At 44.3% G+C, this 23,136-nt stretch overlaps 1 protein-coding gene across 1 annotated transcript in view; it reads right to left on the bottom strand.

Moving 5' to 3' along the window:
- Positions 1 to 365: 365 nt before the first annotated feature.
- Positions 366 to 23,136, bottom strand: part of EBP (EBP cholestenol delta-isomerase) — a 47,680-nt gene continuing 24,909 nt past the window's right edge. The window contains exon 6 of the mRNA XM_063119498.1: positions 366 to 378. The gene's annotated coding sequence lies outside the window, so the exon portion shown is untranslated. The remainder of the gene's footprint in view (positions 379 to 23,136) is intronic.

Here is a 23,136-nt window from a genome sequence, read left to right as displayed (position 1 = left end):
TTAGGAGTGGCAGCAGGTGATCTACATGACGCAGCCGCCACTGTGAAGCGATCCAGGGGCAAAGCCCCAAAGCTCCGCTCTAAGAAAGCTGGGCACTTAACCCAACCTTTTTAGCTTGGAGCAAGGCAACGATGGCATCTGCTGTCTGTCACTCTTGCAAAGGAGCTGCTGCGAGGTGTGCCACACCCTATGGCGACCACTGATTGGTCACCATTGGCTGGGCAGGGAAGGGGGTGGACCAGCAAGCCAAAAGGTAGCAGAACCACTTCCGCGTCTCTGTGGACCCTTGTTTTTTAAAAAATAAAATTAAAGGGGGTGGATATTCTGAGAGGGAGGGAGCACCTGGTTCTTCCCCCCCTTGTGTCCCCCCACATTTAGCTATAAATGCGACCCTTCGTATTTACAGCTTTTTAAAAAAAAGAACAAAATGTAGGCCAATATTAAAAAAACACCTAACCTTGGAAGAGGGGGTGCAAATGCTTCCAGGCGCCCTTCAACTGCCGTGCATGTGTTCGGGTGGGCAGACGCAGCGGCGACGGCGGCAGCGCCTTCAGGAAAGCCCACAATTGTGCTCCTTCCACTGTAGATGGTCAGAAGGAGCGCCAATGCAGGGGTGCGCCACCTTGCGCCACCCCCGCGCTGCTGACTCAATGCCATCAAGACAAGGGCCAATACCCACCTGCTCAGTGGAGCCCCACATGAGCACTGGTTCCTGGAATAGTTGTTGCTAACTTCCTATAGATTGCACTGTCTATACAGATTGGGACCAGAACTTCAGTATGGTCATCTGGAGGGAAAGTGAATATTCTCAAAGCTACTTTGGTCCCAGCAGCTGGGAGTGCTACTAAGGTGGTCTGGAGGGAACTTCCCTCAAAGAGGGAATTTCAGTTCAGCCTGTTTCTTTCTGTGCTGTTTATACTCACTGCAGAGTGTGTGTATAAATCCAGAACCTCCATGTCTGTATAAGGGCCTGTTTCTCTGCTCTGCTCAACTACAGCTGAGCCTCAAAAGAACCCGTCTCTTGGATTTCCATATTCCTCTAGGCGCCAGCCTTTAAACAGGCTTGTGCCTGACAATGGATATAATTATACCTCCTCACTAATTAGGGGTAATTATAAACTGTTTGTTAAAGCAGCTTGGGATTCCAAAGGTCGAAGGATTATGAGCATAACCCATGAAGAGAGCCAAAGATACTTGAATGCTAGGAATCCCCAGGGCCAGCTCTAACCATTGGATGCCACGGCCTTTCCAGGCCACTAAACGGGACATGAAATGGTTCTAATCATATGGAGATCCAGTTTGAATGATCACCACAATGCAATGTGGCTTATTTAACCCATGGTTTGTTGTGGTGTGTGCTCGGCGACTTTTGAATATTTAAGCCACCACCGCAGCTTGTCATGTCATCCAAACCTGGCAAGAGTGGGTTGTTGGCATGGTTAACAAACATTCCAGAACTCATTAGCTCTTTTAGGGTTGTGGGTGGTTTGTTAACCACACGAACAACCCTCCTTCACTGGGTTTGGATGACACAACAAGCCACAGTCGCAGCTTGAATATTCAAAATGGCTGCCCACATGTGCTGTAGCACACCGTGGCTTAAATAAGTCATGGTAGGCTGCTTGATCATGTGAACAGGCACGGAGTGGAAGTTAGCAGCCTTGTCCCATGTGATAAGGCCAGCTCTATTATATCCCTGCAATTGTTTGGAACTCCGGGAAGGTGAAGAGAGGTAGTAGGCAATCCAAAAGTACTATATAATCCAAAAAAACTATATACACAGCATAAAAATACTATATAAAAGCACAATCAGGGTAAAACTGAGCAGCAATGCAGAGATTGATACAGATTTAAAATACAGATTTAAAACAGCAACGTTAAAAGGCTATGATAAACTCTTAAAATACTGGGAGAATAAGAAAAGAGTACAACGTAGGTGCCAGGTGAACCTCTCTAGAGAGCTCATTCCACATCCAGGGTGCCACAGCAGAGAAAGTTATGTGAATGCCACATAATTTAATTTAATTTAAAATTAAAAACAAACACCTTGAAGGTCTGAATTCTGATTATATGTGCCCTGCCCTTGATGACTGCATTCAGCCACCCTTCTGGCTTCCGACATGCCAACAGGTGTTGTCCATCACATGCTTTCAAGAACATGTTTGTTTATAGAAACTTGCATAAAAGGGCTTGATTATGACAGCATCATGCCCTGACTTGGGATTTTACTTTTGACTCACAAGAAGGGTTGAAACATCGGATCAAAAGTGTGACCAGGGAGCACCAGCTCACCTCCATTTTGTTCCCAGACTTTCCAACTTGTCTCTCAGACTCCCTTTGTGCCTATTAACAGCTGGCTGGCTGGCAAGGGATGGCTGTCCAGGTGGAAGGCAGGGCTGTTTGCAAGCCACCTTGCCACCCCCTATTCACACTGAAAAGAGAGCCTCCTGGCACTGGTGCCATTAGGGAAGGATTCTGGAGCAGAGGTCTAGCTCCAAAACTCATCAATCCTCAGGTCTAGGTCCCCATTTAACAGAATGAGCAGAAGGGCCTCCAAATGCAGCAGTTACTACATTTTAAAGTAAGTGAAGTAATACACATTACCAACAAACGAGGAGAAGGAGGAGAAAGCATAAGACCATTAAGACCAGAGTTTAAATTACCCAACTGCACTATTGTATCTTGGCCTTCAGTCTATTAGAAAGGTGGATGCACAAAAGCCAAGCAAGTCCCCTATATCCTCATGGAATCACAGTGACATCCTGCAACTCATTCTGTCACTATTAAGAGTCCAGAGTTCTTGTGTGACCTTCCAACCAGCACTGAAACATATCCTCCAGTGTCAAGTATCCCTGTATTAAAAAAAACAAGCTCAGACCACACTTTTTGTTGTCCCGGAAAAATATCTTCTGCTGCCACCCTCATGGTTCAATCCTAGATGTGTCTACTAGGAAGTAAGTCCTGCTTCATTCAATGAGACTTACTCCTCCCTGGTAAATGGGCATAAGATTGCAGCCTAAGGCTGTAACTGGTTTTAGACCCCTTGCACCCAGTGCTCTTCTAAGGATTTAAGAAGAGCTGTGCTGGATCAGACCAGTGTTCTGTTCACACAGTGGCCAAACAGATGCCCCAATGGGAAGACCGCTTCTTTGCTGCCCATCCTTTGTGCACTGCTGTCATGGGAGTGAGAGGTCCTGCTGGCCCTTACACTGCCCACAACACTCATTTCCCCTGAGAAAGCTGGAAGGGTACATATGGAAGCCACCCTTTTCTGGACTTTTGCTCACTCTGTGAGCAAGCAAGAACACTTGCTTCACTGCTTTGGGATTTGCCCTGACATTGCGAATCCCGCTCCCTCTCTGTCTAACATGCTTCTAACAGGTCGTAAAGGAAATACAGATATATTATAATATTGCAATCCTTCTCTCTTTTTCTCTCATTAGGCGCTTCTATCCCTCCCCTGCACCCAGTGATGAAATATCACCATATACCTGCCTTTGACTAAGTGTTGCCTCTCTTTCCCTCTGAGACAGCCTTCAGTAATTTACCCAACAATTTGCCTTTCATTTTGCTTTACCAATAACCACCCCACCCACTTTTTGGAAAGGCTTTGATCTTGTCTCTGTTACTCACTCCCAGCTTCTACCTTATGACGGCATTCCGTTACCCACACTAAAGTTCCTAACAGTTACCACACTGTACTGATGTTTTGGCGAAAGATGCTAGTTTCTCGGTGAGCTCTACCAGACTGACAGCAGCCTGTCCTCCAAGAGAATAGTGCCAGGAACCATAGAGAGAAGAGGTTCCCCTAGCATTAGAATAATTCTCCTTCATTATTTGTGTTTCAGAAGCACTGAAACGCAAGGTTGCAGACATGTATCGAGACATGTATCCCAAACTAATGTGGTATGGTGTTTTTTTAAGGGATTTATATCAAAGTCTATACGCACATGCATCCAGTGCTACAAAGTTCAATAAGGGCAATACTGTTTTCCTTATAATGCAATACTCCGCATATCTACTCAGAAGTAATTCCTATTGAGTTCAATAAGACTTACTCCTGGGTAAGTGTGCATATGATTGGAGTCTGAATTACAGTAATCCTGTTCGAATAAACAATGCAATAGTGGATGCTTCCCAGATTAAACATATATTCCATTCATAGAATTGTATGGGGGGGTCCAGACAACACACACTTCTGCCTCCTCTCATGTCTTCTCACCCTTCTTTGTCCCTTTTCTTTCTACAAAAAAATCCATTAAGTTGGAAAAGACAGAATGTCTGCCCAATGTCTTCTGATTGATAGCACTAGGAGCCCTCCATCTGGAAGCACCCTAAGTGTTAAAAGAGTATAATTACGGTAACACTGCTTCCTTTGGAAATAAAAATGTAAAACCCAATATGTAGAAGAAATGACAGCAGAACCAAAGGGCATTTTTCAAAATCATTGGCCCCGTGTCAATATTTAAGGCAACAATGGAGAAAGAAGACCAAAGTAGTTGAGACTCTGCGTATTGTCATGCTTCATGTTTCCTTAACATGGATCATGATGTCCACCTGACAACTCTGCAATCTGTCCGTTCATCAGAAACACATTTGGGCAAGCTGCATAAACTCATAAATTGATCTTTTTGCATGTAATTCCAGCCATTTCCTCTGTACTGTCTCACATACTCTCCACTGCTCATAATAGTTATATTGTTTATCTAATGATGTAACAGACTATATTTAGTTTGATAGGTCATTTTAGGTTATACAGTAAATTCTCCCTGCTCTATCCCCTCTCTCATTCACATATACATACATTATTCACACAACCACTCTTTTCTTTCCCACCTTCCTTCCAAGTTCAGGGTGGCATATATTTTGTCTTTGCAATAACTGTTGGAAGTTGGTTAGGCTGAGACACACATTGACTGGCTGATGATAACGCAGCAAATTTCAAGGCCAAAGGGGGAATCTCCCCCAAAACTGACATGCTACTCACAACACAACACTACATTGTACTAACATGAACACAGACATCCTGGTGCAAATTAGTACAATTAGTCTTAGGCCAGGTCTACACCACACAAAATATAACACTTTGAAAGCAGTTTGAAAATGGTGTATGGCATGTGTCACAGCCCCCAACAGTTGCCAATACCATTATAAACCTTTATAAAGCAGTAGTGTAGATCCTGCCATAGTTCCAAGTAAGAGTAAATAGGATCACATCCGGTCTAACAGCTGACCAATACAGTGACAGGGCTGCTTGTTCCTTCAACAACAAATAGCCCTTTCTGTTCCTAGGCTTATGCATTTGGCAGCTTTTAAAACCTCTGAGCAGTTGGTATGTTTATAAACATTCCATTACACCTCAGCAGCTGAGCCAATAGCTAGGCTCATTTCAATATACTAAATCTAGAATTCTCATAGCCAATCTACCATGGTCATGTCAGACCACAGCCGGTGTTGACTTAATTTTTGCTTTAGTTATACTCATTGGATTTGGTGGGTAAACTGGCAAAAAAAAAAAAAAATGCTTCTGCACATTTACGGCCAAAATCCAAACTGGCACAAGCGGAGGAGCAGCGTTTAAGCTTTCCTTTTGAAATGGCAGCTTCCCATGCCTCCCAAAAGCTACCTGCCAAGATTGGGCAATCTTTGCAGCTAAACTGCATAAAGCATGAGAGTCTGTCATCAGAACAAATGCTTTACCTCCCCCTACCACCACCACTCCCATGCTCAAGCAGAAGCACTTTCTGCTTGTACAGGGGAGGAAAGGTGCTCCCTGTCCTATTTCCTCTGTGCTTTAATTTTACATTTTATATGTCTCTCTGCCCTATCACACTACCTGACACTATACAAAAGATATATAGATGTCTACCCGAGATGTCAGCCCTGACATGATTGGGCACCTGCTGAGGGCCCACACCCTGGCAGGTGTGGCAAGAGCCCCCTGGAGTTGCTCCTCCTTTTCCCCATTGCAGACTCTTGCTCACCTGCCCCTCGTTCTGCCCCTGACAATGTAGGGAGAAGGAGGAGGAGGAGCAGGAGATGCCTCTGCCTACTGGCTCACTAGCTCTCAGCCTGTTGAACAAGCAAGTCATAGCAATGATAACAGGATGAGGAGCAACAGTAGCTGTTGACAAGAGCGGTGAGAAAGTAAACTTACTGAGTAGGGTGACCATATGGAAAGGAGGACAGGGCTCCTGTATCTTTAACAGTTGGAGAGAAAAGGGGATTTCAGTAGGTGTCATTTGTATGCATGCAGCACCTGATGAAATCCGCTCTTCAGCACAACAGTTAAACCTGCAGGAGCCCTGCCCTCTTGGTCAGATACAAAAGACAACAGAGCTCCTGCAGGTTTAACTGTTGTGATGAAGAAGGAATTTCACCAGGTGTTGCATGCATATTATTACATCAATGTGCATACAAATGACACCTGCTGAAATTTCCTTCTGTGTGCAACTTTTAAAGACACAGGAGCCCTGTTCTCCTGTATGGCCATCCTATTACTGAGGGAAGGGGCCCATTGTGAGTGTCTTGTACAAGGTCCCTCAAAACATGGAGCTGACCCTGGCAGATTTTCCAGCTAGACTTTGAAGATGCTCAGATATCATTATCCCTAATCCTAGATGTGTAGAAGGTGTGTATGCTTACTCTGTTGTAACACGATAAGAAGTATTCTATACATGGTCAGGGACACTCTCTTCTTGGTTGTTTGTGTGTCATTCAAAACTAAGGTCTCCCTGCATTCAGATTCCGGGTGTCAACCCTGGTAAATCCAACTCCCAATGAAGCCCCGCCTGTGAGGCAGTTAATATTTGGCAAACCAAGGTTCCCTTCCCTTTGCAGCTGCTGCCTACAGGGCCTTTCCCAAGGAGCAGAGAGAGGAGATAACAAAATCAGCCAACCACAGGCATGTCCCTACCCTGCGGGAGCTACACTCCCACTTCCTCTCTTGCTGCCGCTGCCGCACATATAACAATTTCCTCATTGAAAATTCCAGGTTCCTTTGCAATTATTAAGCCCAGGGCATCTGGTCCTTCATTGATTTGTTTGCATCATACAGCCAAGTGCCTGATGATAATGTGGTTGCCTCCAGCTCTGCATGTAGCAATGGCCTGATTTGGCTATGTACACCCAAAGTAGCATGAGTGGAAATCCCAGCCCCATCAAGACACCCAGGGAAGTTATTCATTTATGGTAACAGTCCCCTCAGATTCAAATACTCTTTCCCCAAAGTGTCATGTATGTGTTCAGTAAGCAGGGTCAATACAAGTGTGCTCAGCTCTGGAATCTATAACTCATGCCAGAGCTCAGCCATTGGAACGGGGTGTGTGGGTGTGGGTGTGTATGTAGAATAATGTAAAAATGCAGAGTGTATTTCCTTACACTGAGGAACTGCAGACCACCCCCACATCTAGAATAAAAGCTTCCTTCCAAGCCAGGAAGTATAGCTTCCTGGCAAGCATTGGCTTTAGCACCTTTATTTTGGTAGATTAATCACTGATTTACAAGATCTTTCCCTTTTGTTTTGGATTAATTAGTACAGAACAGCCTTTCCCAGCCTGGTGCCCTCCAGATGTTTTGATCTTCAAGTCCCATAAGCCCCAGCCAACATGGCCAATGGTCAGGAATGTTGGGAGTTGTAGGCAAAAACATCTAGAGGGCATCAGGTTGAGAAAGGCTGGTACAGAATATCTACTCTCTCATTTCCATAGTTACTCTGAGCGCTTTCTCAAGAACACACTAATTAAACAGCAGTGTGTTCCTGAAAATGTACTTGGAGATATCCAAATATTAATAAATGCTTGGATGTACCCAAATATTTATCACATACGCATTTTCATACAATCAGTGTAGTTAAGGAGCTGTAAAAGGGTGATTCCCCCATCCCACTCTTTTAATTCTTGTTTGCTTATACGGATTCAAATCTACACTGATTAGTCTGTGCCCTCAAGGGTGGTAGTTATTCTGGATCAGTAAACAGGTTGTACAAGGGTGGGATTGTGTGTGAAGGGGGGGGGAGTGCTAAATTCACACAACCAGCTGACATATTATAATGCAGACTTCTTGCACAACAGTCCTTACCAGCCTTCCAGGTTAAATGAGGATATGGAGAGCTTTGATCATGATGAAGCAAACAGGTGGCTTTTCCAAAATTCATCAATCCTCAGGATCAAAGCAACGTGCATTATCATGAATTGCTCGCAAAGGTGCGTGTGAAATGGTTGTTCACATGGATTCGATTCCCATGAACAGAGGGAGTGCTGGGGAAATCCACCCTTTCCCCTCACTTTTAATAAACTCAATTGCTTGTACGAAAGCATGGTTAAAACAGTGCTTAATTTCTAAAACAAGAGTTGCCAAGTGCATCTCTCAGGCCTGTTTCGAAGCCATGTCCTGTCAAGCAGCTGTGTAGAAGAGGCCAGCTGTGTGGTGCATTCCTCTACTGTGTAAAAACCTGGCATCTGAAGAAGGCGGCTGTGTCAGTAAACTTAAACAGTCCAAAACAGTTTTGCTTACGGGGAATCTGGTTGTACTTATTCAAATAGCTACAGCTCAAAACACATTCAGCAACACTATCTGAATAGGTAACTTCACGTGGCTGGCAGGTGGAAAGGAAAGGAAGTAAGTGGAGAACTGGCATTATGAGTTTGAGAGCATGCAATGGTGCAGGCATGCACTCTGGAAAGGCATTCTTCCTCAATTTTTAAAGGTCTGGAAGGAGCTGAAACCTAAAGGAAACCTAAAGGACGTCAACTCTAGTAACTCACACTAGCAGAATGCTTAAAAGGAGTCCCTAAAATCTCTCCACAAACAGGGCAAAAGATTTACCAAGGAAGAGGTACTAAAACAACTTTTCCTAACCCAGCACCCCCTGGATGAATTTGACTACAACTCCCATCACCCCCATCCTGCCTGTCCAGTGGCTCCCACCAATCCCAGCCAGCTCCTATTACAATCCAATACATCTGGACGATTCCATGTTGGGGAAGATTGTACTAGAAACATAGGAATGACCTTGGGAAATTGGGGAGATTTAGAGCATATGGTATTTTGAGATAAGCGCAAGTCACTTAGATGAGTCGCTTGCTGATTTTTCATTTGCTCAAACAGCAGATCACATTGTGATCCTGTCACCCAGATCTTGGCCCAGTTATCTTCACTGCTGCTCCATTACTTGCCACGAATACGGCCAACTTTCCCACTGGATGTCATCATTGGTATTCACAGTTCTGCTGGTATGAGCAGCTCTGTGCCTTGGCAGGAAAGCAGACTGCCAAGGTTCCACGGTTCACTGTGAGTTGGAAAATCTCAAGGAAAAGTATTTTGACAGCTCGCACACACTCAGGATTCCAGGCAGATCACAATCATCTGTGGCCACTTTTAAAGCCAGAAAAGACGCAGCAGGAGAACAACTGGGCTGCTCTTTCCTCTGCTTTTAGCAGGATGTGTGTTCAGACCTAGGGGCTTCATAGAGGGCAGGCTGAGAGACGAATGACATGGCTTCAAATCTAGGTGGCTGGAGAAATGGGAGGCTCAGAGAAGAACTCCTCTTAAATTCTCTCCTGAGCTGGGTGTATTTGAACTGGGCAGAGTGAGTGAATTGGGTGGGAAGAATCTGGCTTCTTCTGTCTGCCATGTGTAAAGATACAAGGCATCTAAAATAGCAGCCAGATTCAAGAAAGGAAAATGCTAACACTGAGATCTGCTGGAATCCAGCCACCCCCAGATGTTTGCAGACAGGCCTGCGGTTGCTCAGCAATGAGAATAAAACACTGTGTGCACATGCATAGAAGCCCTCTCTTATTTATGATTGTTATTATTTCTCGGCACACTCTAGGCCTGAGGTCTGTCACTGAAACTGAGGCCTATCATTCTCAGGCTGAACCCAGCTGAAGCCTGGATCCAACAAGGAGACTGGCTGGCAGACTGTGAGAACAGTCAGCCTGGGGGAATCAGGCCCAGACATGATTTTCCCTCCAAAGGCTTGGAAAACAAATATTATTATTAATTATTAATATTTATTTATAAAGCGCCATCCGCTATTTATTATAAATAAATACTGGAAGATTTATTTATTTAAGATTTATTTAGGCCAGTTCAACCAGCCTGGACTGGGCAGAAGTACCGTTTCAGGGGTGGGCATGGGGTGGGGGGAGATTCACAGCAAGGTTCAAAGGCCTTTTTTTATGTTTTCACGATTAAATGGTAAGAATGCAGGGTACTTTAGATGAGCAATACAGGTGATCCTAAGGAATCACCCTAACCCTAAATTAGAGGTGGGCAACGTCTAACCCTGTAGATGTTTTGGCCTATAACTCCCATTGGTCCTAGGTAGCATAGTCATTGGTGAGAAATCATGGGAGTTGTATGCCAGAACATCTGGAGGGCTACAAGTTGCCCTGTCCTAAATGGCACACGTATTAGGAGATCTCAGACAGGAGGGAAGGCGTCCTGTGCAGGGCTGGAGATACTGGGTAGAGTTGCAGGGAGTGCCATGCCTTGGAAAATTCAAAAGAGAACATGAATATCCCCATACCCCAGCTCTGGGAGACAAATGGGATCTTGTTAGGGCTTGTCGTCTAAAATGAGAAGGGACAGGAATTACAATGAGGTATTCTTCAGGAAATACAGTGAGAAGAGGCAGGAATTCAGACCCTGAGTTTTGTTTGTTATTGGAAAGAGACTTGAAAGAAGCAGTCTAGCAAGGCCAGTTATGGCCTTTGCTAGACTGCTTCTCTCAAGCCTCTTTTCCCTCTAACAAACAAAACCTGGGGCAAACCTGGGATTCTCATGCCCACACCCTCATCTGCATTGTTGTGCAACACTTCAGGGAGAAACTCCATGCTAGAGATTCACAGCTGGGCCAAATCCAGCTGGCCTCCCAGATGTGAATTCAGAGGTTTGCAAAGTTGAATGGTCACTTATGCATCTCATTGGGGTGGTGAAACCCAAGGGATGCTTATATGTTGCGTAGGTGTTAGCAGTACTGCTCTCACTATACGTTTATCGCGCAACCCCAAGATAAGGACAGTTGGGTATGATTTGCCAAAGAAAAGGAGGAAAGAGGACTTAGGCTAGCATAAAATTTGCATATGCCTTCAAGTAGAGGACTGTCCTCTAACAGTCCTTCAAATAGAGGACTGTCCTCTGTAAATAGGACATATGGCCAACCTATGGGAGCTGCAGGTATAACCTTGGCTTTCCAAAAGTTTACCCTGGGCACAGATACAGGACAGGCCTATGTTCTTTCATTCCCTCAGAAAAATAGCTGCTGAAGGTATTTGCATTCCATGCAGGTGGGCAAACATGTTTAAGCAAAAATGTCCGTCTTCATCAGCCCACTTAACTAGGGGGGGGGGGTGGGCTCTACATTGTCCCAGAGAGATTGCCATTTCCACACCTGACATGCATGGGCAGGTGTAATTAGGACATTTTAGGCTACAACCCTATACAGACCTGGGAGTAAACCCCATTGAAGTCAGTGGGGCTTACTTCTGAGTAGACAGGCACAGGGCTGAGCTGTTAACCCCCTTGGAACTGACCTTTCTTTGGAGAGTGAGAGTGAGCCAGCTGGATGAGCTAACGGGAAAGAAAAAATCTGTGACTACTTTAACCCCACTAGAACAATTCCAGTCACCTCGCTTGGACTGGAACTCAATAGTCTAGCTTCCCGGGGATTCCCCGAAGCTGTTGATCCGCAGCGGGGAGTGCGCCAGTAAAGGAAGCGTTAGATCGCATCGCCCGGTCTCATGCCTGTCATGAGGTCTCTCCCAGCTGGAGGGGGGTGAGAGAGAGAGCCATCACGCCGATGCCATTAGAACTAATTCGTTGCCTTTTGACAGTCACGTCCTTCCACTTAGAACTGCTCTCCAATCCCCTGACATGATTCAGCCAGTGAATTCCATCGCCCACTGCAGCTCCAGGATCGCTGGGCTCCCCCTGAGGCAAGGCCTCTTCAGTAGGCCTTGTTATCTTCTTGGAAGGCAAGTGAGAATTCCCATCCGCTGTCTCCGAGCTTCTCGGGTGCTCCTTGCCAAGTGGGCATGGCAGTGCTCCCAGGCATGGGGAGCAACCTTTTGGGGCCCATGCACACTTTTGGCAACAGGGAGAAACTGTCCTAGGCACCCCCCACTACAAAATGGCTGCCATCAAAGGCATGCTTGGTCACAAAAGACAAGTAACCTCCCCCAAGACTGAGTACAGCGTGGGAGAGGGTAGGTCTGAGCCCCAACAACAACTCATTTGAACCCATAGTTTTCAGTGCCAACAGAGGCCTATTTCACAGATGGCAAACTCCTTTTCTCTCCCCGCCCCCTCCGATACCAAACACATTCCTTCATATCTTTTTCTATCACACTCCGGATCATCCCACCCCCCCTAGGTTGGTTGGTTGGTTTTCTTTCTTTCTCTCTCTCTCTTTCTTTCTCACACCCACCCACATGCAAGCCCTCCCATATATCCATCATTCCAGCATGCAAGTGGGAGAAGTAGTGTGTATGAGAGAATAAGACTCCTCTGTGGGTTCTGGCTGGTAAAGTTTAGTATAAGCAATTTATAAATGGTCACTTTTCTTTTATTTTAAAAAAAATCATAATTGTATTTATTATATTTATTTATATCCTGCCTTTTGCCCAATGCTGTACCTCATTGCAAAATGTAAAACATATACATTAAAAAATATAAATATATATAAAAGTTTAAAAATATATTAAACATATTCCAATATTAAAACATTTAAAATGACAATTTTAAAAGTCCTTATTTCAGGTATGTTTTCATTTAAAGGTATTTTAGAGACTTTTGTTGAAAATCCAGACCCAAGATCCTCTTGTTGATTCTGAGCAACTCAACAGACCCCACAAGGGATTGTTATGGGACTTTAATGTTCTATTGTTTGTAAGGTGCCAACAGAGCGCTATTCACTGGGTGGCATACACATGCAGTAAACAAGTAAATCATCACTTTCTGCTGATGCTTTGAACAGCTTCAGCTCCCTGCAAACGTGTACATTTAGTGATTGGGAAGAGTTCATCTGTTGAGTTTCTGCTTGTTGTGCTCACTACGTTGGTGATGTGCAGTCTGCTATAGGAGTGCCTGTTCATTTCCTCTATGTTCTGTCTGCAAAGTAATTTAGTGTTTCACTTTATACCACAAATTGCCAGTACTTTCTCATTCACAGATGGCAACCCCCTCCCACCCCCGCAGTACTGCCCTTAGTACTTCTCACCATGGGGAGCACATGAAGTAGTATAAAATTAGGAGTGGTTTGAGATGGACACAGCATCCTTCCTACCCCAAACACGTGAAGTGAAGGAGTGGTTCACATGATCATAGCACAGGGGGCATTTGCCTTCCCTCAGCACATTTTGGGACTTTAGACTGTGTTGAATGTGGCATGAGCTTTTATGCAGGCCTTAGGGTTTTGGGGTGCAAGAAAGTATCAGTGGGACTCTTAACTACTGAGGGGAGCAGAGTATTACTTAAAGAGTATAAGCCCTGAGCACTTAAGAGTGCTCAGGGCTGCAGTCTCACTTTTCATGGGACCCTTGCCTTTGGCTAACACACTGTCCTCTATCTTTGCAAATGAGTGTGCACTCGCACACTTCCAAGAATTCTCTATTAATTGCAGAAGGTTCATGGAAACCAAAATCTCTCACTTCATGCAGAGCACTCAGAAAAGTCAAGAACAGGAAGAGACACCCATACTGCTTCTGACTTTCTGTGGCAGTTTTCTCTATGCGGTGAAAAGGGCTGTATTCCTAGCTCAAGTTAAATCCTTACTGCTGTCTGGGTCTTGATATGTACTTACTTTGCCATCTGCTAGTGCTGGCCATATTAGCAAAGTCTTTAATGCATATGCGCACGCACACTGAAGATAGTCAAGTTAATAGGGGAGAACTAAAAAGAGAAGAAATGAAGGAGAAAAAAGTCCATCCTAATAGCTGAGATGATAAATATCACTACACTATGTAACGTAGTCATTTGCTGCAGCAGTGAAGAATTAATCCTAAATATTTCGCTCTGCTGTAAATCGGAGGCAGGTTTAGTCTTGAGAGAACTACTTCTAATCCTCCATACTCATAGCCTGAGATGCCCCATCAGATTTGTTGATAAGAAATATCAGTACTGCAGCTTCTTGCGCTAACTGTTCTTTGAATACTTTGCTTATTTGTTTAGGTCTTGCAACCCTCAGGTCAGAGACAGAAGAGGTCCATGGCCTTTAATATTTGGCAACACTCATATCACACACTCCCGTTATCAGCATTCGACTTCTGAAAAGGGAGGCACCACTGCTCACATTTGCCTGGAAGTTACACCCTCTTTGGTTGGAAGCCATACCCCTAGTCCCCAAAATGCAGAGAGTGGCTGCAGTTATTCTGGTGTTGCAGAAAGGTGACTTTCCACATGCTCTACTAGTTTATTTAAAGACTTTTAGGACACAATCCTATGCCTATTTTACACAGGGAAAAAAGTTCTACAACTCCCAGAGAGTTGCCTGCACAAGGCAGTTTACAATATTACTAAAACATGAACATGCAATTACAGTTGCACACATAGCAGCAGCTAATGATTTTTAAACACCAAATGCAAACTAAAATAAATGGTGTTTTTTTAAAGCCAACTTAGGCCTTACATATCTCTCTGAAGATGGAGTTCCAAAGGTGTGGAGCCGCCCTACATAGAAGCGCATTGCAGTAATCTAACCTGGATTTAACCAAGGCATGTGTCGCCGTGGCTAGGTCAGCTTTCTCTATATAGGGCCACAGCTGTTAAAGCAGCCTAAACTGGTAAAAAAGCACTCCTGGCAGCTGACTCCACTTGTGCCTCTATAGACACCATGCCCCCAAGTCCAGAATGATACCATGGTGAATGGTATCAAAAGCAATTGAGAGGTCCAGGAGAACCAATAGGGTCACATACCCTCCATCCATTCCCTAGAGGAACTCAACCAGCAAGCCAGTTTCTGTCCAGAACCCAGGCCCTTCAAGACTGCCAGAACTTTGAGTATCCATATTATAAGTCTAACTCTAGCAAACCTCACATATATTATGTGGCCATCCCATGTAGTTCTTTACAGAAATGAACCCTGGCATAGATTAAGGCCTACTCCTTTGTGTTAGATGGAACTGAGATGCATAAATTGGAACAGAGACTGGAGATGAAAGTCACACATACACACCAGGTTTATTTTGGGTAGTAGTCAGAATACTGTTATGTCAGCAGTGATAAGACAACTGCTACAATTCTGGGACCTGTAGCCCGCCTAATCCTTGCAAGATCATGCCTTCCTTCCAAGTGTTTGTCTCCATCTTGTGGTCAGTATGATACGGTGTAATTGGAAAATGTGGTGCCATCAAACACCCATAGACCAGCGGACGGGTTTTCATGGAAGGACAATGCTTGAATTCATTTGTTTATACTTTCACAAACCAAAACAGAGGTAGACTGGAGCTGAACAAGAGTTACTAACCTATGTCAAGTTCAGAGCTCTTGAATAAAGGATCCTGTAAGATTGGGGTGGAAACTTTGAAGGAGTTTATAGTTCCACAGAGAAAAAGTGTCCTCTAAATGGTGCAAGATATTACTCTGACAGTCCAGCTAAACATGCTCACTGCATCACATTAGATATAAACACATACCAATTGCATCTCACTCCAAATCTCTGGTTCATTTGATACCTTTAAAACAATGACATTGGTTTTTGTATCTTTGTTGCCAATTTCTATCATAACCGCACTGAGAAGCTGAAGCATTTACAACATTCTGTTAAGAGATGGGTCCTGATCCAGAATCAAATTTTCCCAGCTCGTTGGCTTTCCCCTTAAAGTTTGTTTAAAAGTTGCTCTGACTTTTTTTAAAAACACTTTTAAGCATTAGATTTAGCAGTCTAGTTCAAGTAGATCTGATCTCTTTTCCATAGGCTTGGCTTATCCCAAAATGTCCCCTGGTACCTAACACATCTGCATCCATCATCCTAACACCACATGCTGAGACCGCACAGTTCTCCCTATCTAGCTGACTTTTACATGAAACAGGGAGCATTTTAAGAAAGGCTTCCTCAGAGTACATGGACCAACATCAAGTATCAGAGGCAGTAAACCTATATACACCAGTTGCTGGGGGACATGGTGCAAATCATTGGATAGTCTCCACGTCCCTGCTGGCGTAACTGGCTTCATAGATGTTTTTGTCTTAATTACTGGATCCACTAAAATTATGTGCATGATGAAAGCAAGAGATTTGCAATTCTGCAATGTTTGTAGGATTTAAAAAGAAAGGGGGGATGGGGAGATGGAACCTAGAGCCATGACCAGAGATATTTAAAAAAATATGCAGCACAATTGAAACTCTTTCTGTTATGAGCTCCTCTTTCACTAGAGAACAGACAGATTGTTCTATCCTGTGGGACCATGAGCAAAATTAACTCTTTGCCATTTTCAACACACGGATTCATGAGTGCTGAACTGACACAACTGGTCATGCAAAATGAGGTGCAGCAAGAGACTATTAGTTGTGTAAAACGGCTTTCACCCACAGAAAGGATTTTTGGGATATAAATTTTGTATCTTTTGTGTCGCTTTTTTGTAGACAAGGTGTTTGTGCAACAGAAGTAGCTGTTCTGCAGGGAGCAGACTATCTGAATCAGAGCCTTAGTAAAATACTGCATCTTCTTCCTGACATCTTTTAAAAATACTTGAAGAGTGTCAAGCGTGTGCCCCAACCACCTTTAATCTTCTTTCCTCTGTTAATATGCCCAATTATTTTTGCATTTCCATGTATAAGTTGCACCTTCTAGGACTTACTCTTCATAGTTTCCCTCTAAATCCTTTTTCAGTTGTCAACACTCTTCTTTTAACAATAGTGCTGAGAATCCAAATAGGTTAACCAAGTTTTGCTAGCAAAAGAATTTTATTGAGTTTTAAAAGCTGAGTATTTCCCATTATAACTGAAACCAGAGGTCCACATTTGTATTTGTGCCATTTAATAATATATTGGCATATATCTTGTCTTTTGGCTATTCACTCATCTCTTTATAGCCCCTAGTGCAAAAGTGGGGAATCTGCAGCTCTCCCGACGATGAGACTACAACTCCTACATTCTCTAACCATTGGGATACTCGGTGGAAGTGATGAGAGTTGGAGTCCAACAACATCTGGCGGGCCAACGGTTCCCCACCCCTGCTTGAGCAGAAGAAATAATTTTGTTGCCTTTTGTGCCTGATACTGTTACCTGTCTTTTAGCTCAGGCACTCACCATGCCACTAAAGCAGCTTTGAGCCAAATCAACAAGCAGCACCGCTTTATTTAGACTTTCATTCCTTTACCACGTAAGCTTTAAAACAAGGATAGACAAAAGTGCCCGAGGCCTGAAAGAAAAACAGCCATTTCAGTTTAATGATAATACATTAAGAGGGGGTCAAACTGGAAAGAAGTTACATATATGAGTCAGGATGGTTTCAATGAGAGGAAGGATTTGGGGGAGACTGAACTCTGAAGGCCAAAGCCTTGCTCCTGCCACCCCACCTAATTGCTACTCCTTTATGATGCCTTTTCTACTTGGGCCAGCTAGAAATTATTAATTCCTGACCCACTTACCCCAGGAAAAGGGCAAAGCAAGCACATCCTAGAGGCGTGATCCTAGCTGGATTCCAAAGTGACAAGGCTTCAAGATTGACAAGGTTAGGCTGCCAGGAAAGCAGCCCAGAGATTTCCAATTTTTTTTAAATCAGATGTACACGTATTTTAATCCTCTGGATTAATAAAAACCCAGGGCCATTCAGAAGGCCAACCCACTGCATCTTGGTACCTACAACAGAAAATGCAAATGGCATCCTTCCTCTCTTTAATTCAGAGGATGCAATCTACTGAGATGCTGTCTTGTTGAAACCCCCTTGAAATGAATGCAACACAAGGGTCCTACTGTGCTGCTATTCATTTCAATGGAGCTTGGACAGGAGACTTTCCCAATGCATTGTGGCCCATGAATCAGATGCTCCCCCAGTTCACCAACCCTTAACGGCACCCCATTCCCCTGCTTGAGATGCCACATGTGCAACTCTGGCTACACACATTATTGGACCACCACTATATCATGACTTTTCAACATGAACCTTATTTTCAATAAGGCATTTCTTCAGCTACTCTTCTTCAAGCAAGCTCACCATTCATACGGGGCTCATGGGAAACTGAAGTAAATAATCCTACAAAAAAAGAAATCGGGCCAAACGTGCACGCACTGGGATTCTGGCACAACCAGTCCCCAAAGCCACACGCAGCCTTCCTTTCAAGTCTTTGTGTTGTCTGCAAATCCCGGCCTGAAAACGTAAAACACCACATTAAAAAAAAAAAAAAGGCTTGTAAAAATAAATAGGCAGCACAAAAATAATACAAAGGCAGAGTAAAATATGCAGTTATAAATATAACACAGAACAACAAGTGGGTAAGTTGAAAGTCTTGTTTTGGGGCAGGAAGGAGGGGAGAGAGAAAAGATGAGACGGGAAATTCAACAGGATTTGGCTGTCAGCAGCAAGTACAGCAGAAGGGCTCTGAAGATAGAATCACATGTGACGCTTACATCATATACATCTGAGAAAACTACAGCAACAGAGGTTGCAGCTTAGCTTAGCTTCTGCTGCCGTTCGTAGTGTAGTCCTAAGAGCTATCGAGAAAGTAGTGAGGCACCACGAAAGTCGATGTGTGGTGGGGAAGGGAGGAAGACATAAAAGACCAAGCCCAGAAATGCATTACTCACCTATGTCAAGCAGAACTCCCCACTGCTGGATGCCTAGAAGCAAGGCTATGGCTGTATACGCTGCCTCTACACTATCACCACCACCCTTGCTAATGAACACCTTACTGAACAAACCTTACTGAACCCAATAGGAGATGCACAAAAGAGATTTGGCTCATCTCAATGAGACTTGTGCACAAGAACTTCCCAGTGACCCACAATTAAATTCATATCCAGGGGGGTGGGGGGCAGCTGCCTGAGACCCACAACAGAGACAGGAGGGTAGTTGATGGTGCCAATAGAAGCATATGGAAGTATGGGAGGATAGAGGGAGGAGCAATGGTGTAGGCAAGAGTAGCAAGGGGTACTCCCCACAAGGCAAGTCATGTCCACGTGTGCTCCAAGGCTACAGGCAATACCATTTAAGCATCTTTTCTCTCTCCCCATTCATAAACTAGCCACCTTTGCAATATCATTTAAAGCCACTATTTGCTTGCTTCGGAGAACCGAATCAGTTCCTCATATGCAATATCACAAAAGGATGTGGCAGCTAGGGGGAAGACAATCAGTTTAGAAGCAGCCTTCCCCAGCCTGGTGCCCTCTAGATGTGTGGGACAACTCTCAGCTGCTGGGAGTTGCCATCCAACACATCTGGAGGGCACCAGGTTGGCCTAGAGTAATGTAGGCTTGTTCTTTGCAGATTTAGAGAACCAAGATGCTTCTGGTTTAAACCTCTAGAGGATAGCTTGGCTAAAGTTGGAGACAAAAAGTGGTTCTATAGGAGCTGATGCTGGAGGCATAATTTGTGTAGACGCTAATTTCATCTGCTCACTACCATCTCTGGGCAAATAGATTTTGTATGTTTCTGAAGTATTGCAAAAATTGGTTTGACCAAAGTTAAAATAAGTTGCAGTGATGGCTCTAGTATGGCCACTTGCTGTCCACATCTCCAACCTAAGAGGCAGACCCTGTTTTAATCCTGGATGGAGCATAGGGAAAAGACCAAACCCATCCTGCCCTCATATGGAGGGAAACTACTAAAAAAAAACCTATCCTGATTGTTAAGTTAATGCTATCAGGAAGTGAAACACAACTCAGGGAACCTGGCTGAGACACAGTGACTCCAATAGCACCATGTAGGAAGCAAACCACCAAGGGGGGTCTGTGATCCACCCTTCTCAAGCTCAGTGTGAAGGCTCAAGTGTTTGCCTGAAATTAGCTTATTGTTAAAAGTTAGACACATGGGACCTATGTAACAGATGTAGTTCCAATCATGATTCTACTTGGGCAGCCTTGTCCACAATATTGCAAAGGGGTTTCCTGTCTGTCCAGTGAGGAAGGCAATGTAAGGCCCTCACCCACAAATTAGGAGAAGTTTGGCTTAGACTTTTGAGCAAACCTACCACCTTAGCTGCCCACCTAAAAAGTCTTCTCCTGCCCATATTCAATATTCCACAACATTCAGCAGGAGGAAAATGGGATGGAAACCAGTCTAAGGTGGGGCTGAAAAGGAACTCGGTTCCTACGCTGCACTCCATGTTGGGTTGCATGTTTTCTCCTCCAAGCCATGAAGGAAGAAGACAGGCTTTGTATCCTGCAGCAGCAGAAGGGCTCCAGTTATTTAAGATAGTTGTAAAGTATGGTCACCTTTCAGTGATGCTTTGAGTCAAGCAGATCAGTGAGGCAGCAGACGGCAAACCTGGTCTCAAGTCAGTCCAGACCAACCAAAGACTACAGGGTTAGAGAAGAGAAATCAAGGGTCCTTCCATTCACTCTTGCCACGTGGCCCTGCCCTCATACCCAAGGTTACCACACTGGTTTAAATCCCAGTCTCAACCAGTTTCATTTCATTCTAAGCATGTTCCTGTGCAAAGCGATCATAATGCAGCCCTCTCTGCCTGAATAACAGCAGACTGCTGGCTCTTTACGTTTTGGGGCTGTGTAGATATAGCAGCCAGCAAAGGGATCAAGATCAGCACATTAGGTTGCATCCAACGGTGTGCTTCCGCCAGCGGAACAGACACTGCTGGAAGGTTAAGCTTCTCCTCCCCACCTGCAGCTACCCCCACCCCACATGTATCCCAAGTCTACTCTAGAGGGTTGGGTGATCCTCTAGGGTGGACTGGGTGCTGCAAGAGAGGAGGGTGAACCTCCTTAATGTCCACTGAACAAATGCCATCACACACTTTAAACAGCCTTCCTCAACCTGGGGCGCTCCAGATGTGTTGGACTGCATCTCCCAGAATGCCCCAGCCAGAGGAGTTGTAGTCCAACACATCTGGAGCGCCCCAGGTTGAGGAAGGCTGCTTTAAAACAAGAGTCTTCTCCGGAGGCAATGGGCACCTCCATAATCTTTACCAGCTAGGAACAACCTTTACTAGCTAGGCTCTCTACTAGATGAGCAATCAGCTTTGTTGACAGGGAATAAAGAGATAATAAGAACCAGTCTTAATGTTATGGTTGCCACTTGGATCACCACTGCCAGGGCAAGCCGCTCCGCTGCACTCCCTCCCCGGCTGTCATAACTGTACATGTTGGATGCATGACACTGTGAGCTGCTCTGTTCTTGCCACGGCAAACAATACTGATATAGATTAAATGTAGTGAGTAATCTGGGAGTTGCTGAAGATGACTCAAGTGTGGAGCCCTATCAAATATAATAAATAAGTACAACATGAAGGCCCCAGCTCATATGATGCAGATGAGAGGGACTCACCATGGGGGATACAACCCCCTGTGGCGATTGTAACACATGGATCAGCTCTCTGTGTCCATAAAGCACCTAGTTTAAGCTAAGCTGCAGCTCCTTCTAGTGGGCATTTCCATAAAAGAATGGGCTCAATGTTTGTTTGCTTTTAAATGTAAGATCTAGTCCTCTCACCCCACAAATTTAGCAAAGATGCTTTTGAAGGCAATTCCTCTTTGTCTGAAGGCATTTTAAACTTGTCGTGCTTCGATTCTCTCTTAACTATATTGAAGTTGGCTGTTTCCAGGGCTGTAGAATTCATAGAACTATGGAATAAAGCCAGGGACCAATCAACATGGGAAGCTGGCCATTCAAGACCTTGCTGCTGATGGAAAGCCTCCCAATGTGGTTGCTGCTATTTTCTACTGTTGGCCAGCAGAGACTAAGAAAAGCCAGGCTAGTACAAAGGCTTCTTTGGTGGAAAAGATGTACTTAAGGGATGAAGCTTAACAGGCACTCTCCAATATATGCTTTTCAGTTTCTTTCCTCCTCCCCCAAAACCTTCCAGCCTGGGAATTTTAGACACAGTCAACTATAAAGCAAAGTGTGTTTATGGAGGATTTGGGGGGTTGAGGAGACACAGAATGAACAGCGCATGTAGTGGCATCCTCAACATGAATGCAGGGGAGAGGGAAGTGAATTCCTTTCCCCATTGCTTCAAAATAATTTGCCACTAAAACTAGGAACTACATTTTTTTAGTAGTGGGAGTTGAAGCCAAATACTGGGATTTGAACAAACAGATAATACTTCCACGCAGAATATTATCTGCCCATTTTGCTCATCTGACCAAAACGGTAAACAAAGCAGGATGAGTCACCCAAGTGAAGCAACTTCGGGCCTAGAAAGAAAAGGTGCAATTCAACACAGCCTAGTTTTCATCTCACCCAGTTTGTCCCAAGGCAAAAATGTAAAAGCAGGTATCTATTTTCAGCAATCAAACTGCTCTAATACTCGGTCACAAGTGGTTTGGTTCCCAGTTTAACCCAGAAACAGCCAGAACTTGGATTGAAGGAGTCAAGACACTTCTTTCTTCTTTGATCAAGAGGCCAATGGGCATACACTAATATGTGCTATTATTCAATATTGGATTAACACATAACACTAGAAAAGGCTTGAGTTCTCTCCATCTATAAAATACAGAATTTGTTGCTACACGGCCCAGTCCTGCAAGCTAATAATGCACAAAGAGGTCATTTTTGAGAGTCTGGCAACCTGACCAAGCATCTGAATTTAAATAGGGAGGCCAGCTAGTGTGACAGAAAATGAATCTCACCTGACCAGACCGTGGCTGTTCCACAGCAAGAAAATCTCAGCGAATGCATCAACTGGGGAGATCGCTAGTTAGAATGGAAGTGTTAAAGCAAAACGCAAGCTATGACGTGCCTAAGAGTGCATCTACTAAGGGCACTGTGGCATCAAGACTGCATTCACTCTCCCCCATCACTGTTACCCTAGACCCCTGACTCCCCTTGAATAGTTAAGTTTATAAAGGACCTTTGTGATGGCCCAGCTTAAAAAGACAACCTGCTTGGCTTAAAATCAGCCAGTAAGGCCAATGGGGTGCTGCTAAGCTGTTTTCAAACACACCCAGTGTGTTTTTTCCAAGGATGCAGGTTCATTATTATTTTTTTAAAGAGCGATTTCAAGCTAAAACTGAAAG

This window comes from Elgaria multicarinata, chromosome 3 (assembly GCF_023053635.1).
Source record: "Elgaria multicarinata webbii isolate HBS135686 ecotype San Diego chromosome 3, rElgMul1.1.pri, whole genome shotgun sequence".
Lineage (NCBI taxonomy): Eukaryota > Metazoa > Chordata > Lepidosauria > Squamata > Anguidae > Elgaria > Elgaria multicarinata.
This window is presented reverse-complemented; position numbering and strand designations above follow the sequence as displayed.